Here is a 9,442-nt window from a genome sequence, read left to right on the forward strand (position 1 = left end):
CAGCAGCTAAATTTCTCTGTGCACCTACCACAAGTATTGAGAGTGAGAGACTCTTCAGTACAGCCTCCATTATCATTAATGAAAGGAGAAGCAGGCTGACAGCTGAGAAGGTTGAAATGTTGATCTTTCTGAAGAAGAACCTACCTCTCATGTTAAAGTGAAAAAAAAAGTTACAACTGCATTATTACAAGAATGTTGTTTGCTCTGCTAAAATTGCACCTTTTTTCAGTACCAAAGGGGTTTTGAAATTTGCATAAAGTTGCACTTTTATTTACTTGAATTTTACTTCAAATACTTCAAGATTTAAAGTTCTGCATAATGTTGCACTTTTATTTACTTGAATTTTACTTCAAATACTTCAAGATTTAAAGTTCTGCATAATGTTGCACTTTTATTTTGATGAATGTTACTTTAAATACTTCGACATTTAAAGTTCTGCATTATGTTGCACTTTTATTTACTTGAATTTTACTTTAAATACTTCGACATTTAAAGTTCTGCATTATGTTGCAGTTTTATTTTGATGAATTTTACTTTAAATACTTCGACATTTAAAGTTCTGCATTATGTTGCGCACTTTCAGGATGGATATTTTGATAGTGGTGACAGCTAAACAGTGCTAAAGTTTAAATAAAGAGATATGCATTGTTGAAGTGAGCAATATTTTGGGTGCAGTCTTTTTCTTGCATGCAAGTATAAGAGAATAGCTTTAGTGTTTTGTCTTTTAAAATTTGACTTTGAACTTATACAAAAACAGTTTAAAAAATAGATATATTGGATTTATATCGGTATCGGCAGATATCCAAATTTATGATATCGGTATCGGTATCGGACATAAAAAAGTGGAATCGTGCCATCCCTATATTATACAGCTAATATATATATTGTTTAGTACTAAGCTTTGCTTGTTCCATATTCAGTTTTTCAGCAAAACGTGTTTGAGTCCATAAGAAAAGATTCATTCTTATATCTGGAGGAATAAATATATTTCAATAAATATTAACGTTAGCCCGCGACTTTGTTCCAGTTTTGAATTTTGCATGCACACTGTACTGTACACAAGAAGTCAATGTGGGCCCTGTTCATTTTTTAAATAAATAATTAAGCTCAACAATCTGCAGTGGTCATTAGAGCAGGGTGATATGGCCAAAAATATTTCTCACAATATATATTTGAAAATTTGCGATAACATTATAGCTGACGATATAACTAATGCCAGACAAAATACAACTCCACAACTTTACTAGCGCAAAAAACCCATCCATTTATTTTCACTTAAACAAGCAGCTGTTTTTCATGTGCATTAAAGCTATATAAAATATTAAAAGTGCAAATGCAATTTCTTGCTGAAAGTTTAACCAAAAGGCATTTCCAGTAGAAATGGGCTGACATATCCTGAGCAGAGATGGGCAGTAACGCGTTACTTGTAACGCGTTACTGTAATCTGATTACTTTTTTCAAGTAACGAGTAAAGTAAGGGATTACTATTGCAAAATCGGTAATTAGATTACCGTTACTTTCCCGTAGGAACGCTGCGTTACTGCGTTACTAAAACCGTGATTTTTTTTGCGAGAATGTCTCATGACAGTGACGTAAGCAAGTGCGACGTTGGTGACAGCAGCTGTGTGCAGATCAACAATGGATAATATATCGAGTGCGGGAGAGAGTATGAGCGTGCAGCGTTTAAAGTGTGGAAGTACTGACCTTACTTTGAGTTTGATTCCATAAAAAGTGACAAAAACATTAGCGTCCATCGTGCGTGGGAAGAAAACTTCTTTTTACAGCGAAAAAAACCCCTAAACTTCCGAGCAAGCACCGAGTAGCTACGACGTGATGGGAAACTCACAGAGACACTCGCGCGGATTCTTCAACTGACCGCAGCACACCTGCACCAGGGTAACCCTCCGCCTACCCTGCTCCTGCTTTACAGGTGAAAATAGAGCAAAAGGACCGCTGAGTCTTTGACTTTATTTATTTTCTGCTGTGTTTTACTTGCATCTGTTTGAAAGAGTGAGTGAAAACACAAAAAATATTTTATTTTATGTGCTGGAATGTGTAGAAAATAGGTTTAAATGTTAAACTAATTTATTCAAGTCAGAGAATGTTGCATATAATTAAATGTTTTGCTTGATGCATAAAGTTAAAAGATTAAAACTGATAAAACAAGTTAAAAAAAGAGACTTTTCCATTTGATTACATTTTGTATGATGGATTATGTAGAAAAAGTAGAATTGGGCTGAAAGATCTATCACTTTATCACCTCTTCAGGTTGTAAATCGTGTTTTTAAAAAGTAACTAAGTAACTAAGTAACTAAGTAATTAATTACTTTTGAAAATAAGTAATCAGTAAAGTAACGGGATTACTTTTTTGGGGGAGTAATCAGTAATTAGTTACTGATTACTTTTTTCAAGTAACTTGACCAACACTGATCCTGAGCATAACCATGTATAATATCCACTGAAGTTAAAAAGAGGTATGCGTATGTTTTGGACCATAAGGTGCACGGGATTATAAGGCACATTATCTGACTGCTTTGTTTAGCTTAAATCAAACTTTATTCAACTCATTCTTCTTGCTTCCTCCACGTCTGTACCATTGATTCATTAATGCTGTATTCTGTCACAGCTGCTCTATTCTCATGTTGTTGCAGTATATTAATGACTAACTTCGTACTATGAATGGATTATCTCAGTTGTTCTTCTGACTGAAGTTTGGTCCGTTTACAGCACCCTGCCATGCAATTGCATTTGTCTCTAACCATCAGGAACCCTCACACTAACTTTTATCGAGTGGAAAAGTGTTAGCGTTCATCCTGCAGCTTCACTGTTTATGTCATGCTAACATAGCTGTTTCGCTAGCGTTCAAGTTGGTCATCATTATATACCACCTAGCCCAACTTCAGTAACCCTACAAACGTCACTGCTGTTTAGTTTCCTGTCTTCATTTATGTTGGAAGTGATAGCAGAGCTGTACGTTTGAATTTTTTCAGAAATCTCTCCGTCAGAACATGGTATATCATGCTTAGGTAACTAGCGAAACTAGCGAGCTAACTTCCTACTAACTTCTAACTCCGTTAAATGTAATGAATTCTGTTTTCACGGATGCGTGGATGTTAAACTTACGTGTTACACCTGGTAAAGCAGGTCATTTTATTAAAGTTGAAAGAATTTAGACAGTTTTGGGGCGATCGTGGCTAAGGAGTTGGCAGTTCGTCTTGCAATCGGTTTGAGCCCTGGCTCCGACAGCCTTGGTCATTCTGTCCTTGGGCAAGATACTTCACCCGTTGCCTACTGGTGGTGGTCAGAGGGCCCGGTGGCGCCAGTGTCCGGCAGCCTCGCCTCTGTCAGTGCGCCCCAGGGCGGCTGTGGCTACAATGTAGCTTGCCATCACCAGTGTGTGAATGTGTGTGTGAATCGGTGGATGACTGAATGTGTAAAGTGCTTTGGGGTCTTTAGGGACTAAGTAAAGCAGTATACAAATACAGGCCATTTACCAGTTACCATTTTCAGACCTTTCAGACCGTTTTGGACCCAGATTACTCCCAGATTTACGAGCACCTTAGTCCGACAAATACGGCAATAACGACGGCCCGCTTGCATCTTCCACAAAAAAATGTGCTTTGGTGGGTATCTGACAGACAAACACCAAAGCAGTTCCACATCATTGAAGTTGCACCATTTTTACAAACCAATTCTGGTTCATCCGTTTCACTCAACAATCCCCTTTCCCCCTTCTCATTCTCCATTGCCGCCTTGCTTTTTTGGCCATGTGCGTATGAAAACAAAAGCACTGCGCATGCGCGTTTTACCCATATTCTATCGTAATATTTTATTTTCTTATCGTTGCCAAACATTGTACCGGTATTACCATGAACGTTATAATATGGACCAGCCCTAGTGGTCATAAACTGAGCAATTACACCACATTTCATAAATATGCTTATAAGTCTGCACAATTCAATTTAATTTTCAACATACTGTAGTCTACAATTACTTTCATGGTTTAAAAGAGTTCAGCTATCAGCCTTAAATGTTCATCAGTTTCTTCATTTTTATTTAAGAATTTATGATTTCTATGGTATTTAAAACAAAAACTTTACATTGTGATATTATTTTTGTCTCAGTTTTCTAACACACTCTGTCCTCATCCCTCCCACTACCCTCAGGGCAACCGTTATTTTCCTTTTTTCTTTACTTCATCATCTTTAACACATCTTCCATTTCTTGTATGCCACACAGACAGGCCCTCTACAAAAATCAAGCACACAAGTCTGTTATGAGTGTAGGCTTCTTTCAGCTGTTTTTCAACATGTTTGGTTCAAGGGACAATTACAGCACCAGCAGCCTGAACCATTTTCTTTCCATTGGAGGTCAAACCAGGTCATCATCACACCATAATTGCAAATTATGCAATGATCCCGATAAGTGTGAAAGTTGAAATAAATGTCCTTATGCACATGTGTTTATAAAACATCTCAATTTCTCAGTGTCTCAATTTCTGCTCTGACATGTGGATTGTAGGGTCAGAATTTTTTTTAAACAACATAAAAGCATGAATCTATTCTGCCTTGTATCAATGGTTCAGGCTGCTAGTGCTGTAATTGTGCCGGGATATTTTCTTGTCACACTTTGGGGCCCTTCGTACCACCCAAAGCTCACAAAGCTCAAATCATCTCAAACTGTTTTCTTGAACATGCCAAAGAGTCATGTTCAAGAAACCAGATTTCACCAGATGACAGTCCAATAAGCATCTCTGGCAAGTGCGCAGGACATGCACACCTGACAAATCTGCAGCAACTGCAAATGATGTGTCCAAAATCTGCGAAGATTGTTTACAGCACCTTGTTTAATGAAGAAGAATGAAGTTAGGCCTAAAGGCAAAATTGTGGCAGTTATAAAGGTTATTTATTTATCAAGACAGCCTGCTACATGTAAAAGAAGCCATATAAGCCCTTCTTTCATACTGTTCTTTGCCCCTTGTGATTTTCGTTGTTTTTTCCTATCAGCCTACCTTCTGACATGTCTGCCCAATGTGATGTTTGTGTAAAGTTGGTCAGAAGGTTCCTTTGTAAGTGCGCATGCGCCATTAGCGTGCTGCCTGCTGTAACCCTAATTTCCCTCGGGATTAATAAAGTATTTCTGATTCTGATTCTGATTCTGAAAATGTAATTTACCATCAATTATTTGGGGCAGTTGACTATATTTCAAATGGGGCCTATACCAAGGCCTATCACAATACGTAAAGGTCAGTGGAGTCAAGTGTCACACCTTTTATCTTGATTTAATGTGTAACCATATAAAACTCTGATGTATTGCACATTTTGGCGTAATTGGAAAGTCTGAATTTTATTCCCATTTTGTTACAGCAGGGCCCCCGCCAGCCCATGGTCTTTGGACCCAAAATGAAGAAGTGGATTGATCATTGTGACCCTTACAAAGCATTGAGTCAGTGAGTATAATATTATGTGAGTTATATGAGATAAACTGAAGGGAATTCATGTGTTTTGATTTAATGTGAGGATTGGCTTCAAAATTAAGACACTACATGAGGCCACATAATGAACATTACCAAGACTGTGTGTTTTGCTGCAGGCCTTGTAGACCCTGTGCAGAGAAGCACGGGCTTTCATCTAAAAGTCACTAATTCTATTATTTAAAAGAATTTAAATGAAAATTCTCTTTTAAGAAAGAACACTACCTGCTATATTCTGCCTTTTTTTCTGTTCCAGAGCAAAAATCCACAAAAATAATAAATAAGATATAAGCTCAAAAACCAAAATGTCATAGTCAGATGTGTAAGAAAGACCCCTGTGATGGAAGCATCTGAATGCACCTTTAAAATGACTAGAAAAAACAAAAAGTTCTTGAACAATTATAAGTTGAGCCATCTGTGTGATAAATATTTGTGTTTTTCTCTGAAGCCTCTCAGGATCAATTAGTCAGTTTGGTCATAACAAGTTTAGCAGACAACAGTGTTGTCCTCCAAGGAACAGCCTATTAGGAGTAGAAAAACAGATCAGGCCTCTTGTGGGGGGAAAATGAGAAGATACAGTGGCACTGTGGTGGGATTCCTCTGGGATCAGCCTGAAGAGTAGTTCACAGACCTCTTTGTAAGGATGGAAAGTAAGATCATGCTAATTCTGTAAACCTGTAATCTTTTAGGGCCTTTTCACTTATTATTCAGGCAACTCAGGCCTAGGGACTGTATTATACCAAGTGATTTGGTGAACAAACTCACTGAAAGAGTCAATCACAGATCAATAATTAGGCCCAAAATTCATCAGACAAATACACACAGTTTTGTCTCTACGTCACCACAGTTGATTAAATAAATCAATATGTGACTGGTAGGGGTGCAACAATACATGTATCTGTATTGAACCGTTCAATACAGTGCTTTGGGTTCGGTACGCATATGTATTGAACAATATAAAATTTTTAATTTATTTGATCAACTTTTCTTCTGATGATGCCGTCTGTGTTGAGGGATCAGTGGATCTGCGTTTGATTACTCCGCCTAGGCTGCATTGTCGAGCGCAGATCCACTGAGCGCCGCCCATATGCATTCACTCAAGTTAGCATGGCAACTGCCTCAACGCTACCCAAAATTGAACCTCATCCACCGTCATTCAGATCTGGCATTTGGAACCGTTTTGGTTTTCATGTTAAGTAAGACTCTACTTCAGCACGTCGTGGACAAAAGTACAACAGTATGTCGAATGTGCCACGCAATGCTCAATTACATTGGTCGGAACACAACGAATATGACTGCACATTTACGCTGACATCACGCTAATGCAAAGACAAGTGGAAGCAGACAAAAACAACAATAAACACGCATGCTACAAACTTTACCCAAGTTATTTAGACAGCCGTTAGCACATGATTCTAAGAGGGCAAGAGATAGCCAGGGCAATTGTTACTTTTATTGCTGTCGACAAAATAGCTTTTATTTTGGAAAGCGCAGTTTCTCTGTAATAAACTCTTTTCCACAGATGAGTGATTTCTCCATCAGATAATTTTTATTTTTTATTTTGTTGTTTCAGCAACATTTAATTTAGAAACTATACTTTTGAGTTAAAAGAAATAATTTATAATTTGAATAACTTAAAAAAGGCATGAACATTTTTTTTGTATCAAAAAAATATCGAACCGTGACACCAAAGTATCGTAACAAACCAAACCGTGAATTTTGTACATCGTTGCACTCCTAGTGACTGGAGCTCATTCATTCAGGTTAAATCTAAGCAGGAGTACATAAAAATGCCTCCAATACCTGAAAAGTTAATGTAACACTTCATACAACCTCTTAAATGAAAACTTAAACTCTCCATTTGAATCATATCTTGACTGTTTTAATATCTATTATGGTGATGCGTAGAGGCAAAACTCGAAACACTGTCCAACATATTGTGAAACTAAGTGTAAGTTACAACCACAGTGCTGTTTCAGTTTTCTTGGAAATCATTTTGATTACAACACAACGCTACAGAATGTAGATCAGTTTCCTGTAGGCCTAAAGCAGTCTGTTATTTCTCTCTGAGGGATTAACTGAACATCTCTAATATACCCAGGGAACTAATTTCTTTTGTTTGGCAACAATAGCTTATTAATATGTCCCTTTGGATAATATTCAGTGTAATAGTTTGAATTTAGAGCCCCTGGAGATTTAATAGTCTCTGGAGTATTTTCTTTTTCTTTTTGGCATTGCTGTATAAGAACTGTACTGTATGTGAATGTTTTTTCTACCCTGGTGCTTTTCTTTCTTTCTTTGGTAATTGATCTAATCAGTCGCAATAGTCAGAATGAAAAAATAAACAAAAAACAAAGTTAACAAAGTTGTAACCTGTGTTTTCTGTGTTTTCATCTAATCAAATTTTAGTGTTAGATGACATTACTTAAACCAGCAAACCATTAGTTTTATGTTTTGTATTCTGGCACAAAATGGAAGTTCTGGTGCTATTTTTGATTATATATTTACTATATTTACTATATTTCTGGTGCCTCAGATGAATCAGGAAATCCACACTGACTAGCCTCAAGTAACATAAGTTTGGGAGTATTTTACCCTTTTAAAATAAAAAAAACTAAAAAAAATTATTTATATTTGCCTCTAAAAGTCCCTCTGACTGAGATACCCTCAGCCCCTGAACTACCCACCCAAACTACTTTAACTAGCACTCAGGACATGGAAGTGGTATGATATGTTCAGGATAAGAGATCAGCAATCATGAAATCACTGCCTAATAACCATTTAGGAAAATTGAGTCACAGTTCCTGAAATATCCCTCAGATCTCTGAGAAAGGATCAGGATTAGTTCCTTTGTCTTTCCCTGTTTTTCATTGGTAATAAATAAAGATTCTTAGACTTTATTCTTGACTTGACTGCAAACAGCTTCACAATTTCCAGATTATATACATCAGTATATAATCCTAAAATATGAAAAATGCTAAATATTGCCCATCAGTTTCCTGTAAAGCAAGGCGTGGGGATGCACAGTGTCAACGCAATATGCGGTTAGCTCGTTAACGTGTTGACGACGTGCAGCCCCACGCACAGGGCGATCCGTGGTAACTCGCTAACAGAGATTTGCCGCATTAATGCGGTTAAGGTGTTAACGTCATTTTAACGAGATTAACGCTGACAGCTCTAATTTTGTCATGTTGCTCTTAGAGAAAGCCAACAATTCTCTAAATGTAGATTTCTAGTTTAATCTGTTGACCATACGGCAAATTAGCAGACAGATTAAGGTTAAATGCTATTGCAGCAGTAGGTAGAAAAGACTAAAACTGTTGTTTAAACATCAATTTAATGAAATACTAATAATAATCTGTCAGATTCGCCAATGTCTCAATAAGAGAATTGTGATAAATCTGTCAACTCACACAGCATTTTTGCCAGCTCTCCTTACTGGCTTGAAGTAAGCTAAACTTTATTAATATAGTAGGTTTTTTCAATCTTACTGACTAAAGGGCTTAAAGAGCTCATGCATTTTAATAATGCTTTTAATACTAAACTCCCGTGCAGTGCAAACAGGTAAACACACACACATACACGCATCACAGCTTTTAATCAGCATTGTATGCATTTAACATAAACATATACTATGGGGAAAATGTATGAACTTTTTTTGTAAAATAAGCCACTTTCCTGCCAGTAAACTTACTATCCAATCACCATAATTCCGATTGGTTAAGTGCTCCTAACACTACACTTTCATGTAATTGTATTGAGGAAACTGTGTGTTCACCACCTCCGTTTGTCCTTCTGAGTATAAAATATCATTATCAACACTTTTCAAGTCAGAAGTTAATTTAGTTTAAGTAACCTGTGAATTTGCCTCATCTGTCTGTGTGGAATATGACATCCTCTGGCTGTAAATCCAATGTCATGAAAAATGTTTACCACCCTGTGTATATTAGCCCTGTGTTTTCCTGTGCT

This window comes from Astatotilapia calliptera, chromosome 10, assembly GCF_900246225.1.
Source record: "Astatotilapia calliptera chromosome 10, fAstCal1.2, whole genome shotgun sequence".
Lineage (NCBI taxonomy): Eukaryota > Metazoa > Chordata > Actinopteri > Cichliformes > Cichlidae > Astatotilapia > Astatotilapia calliptera.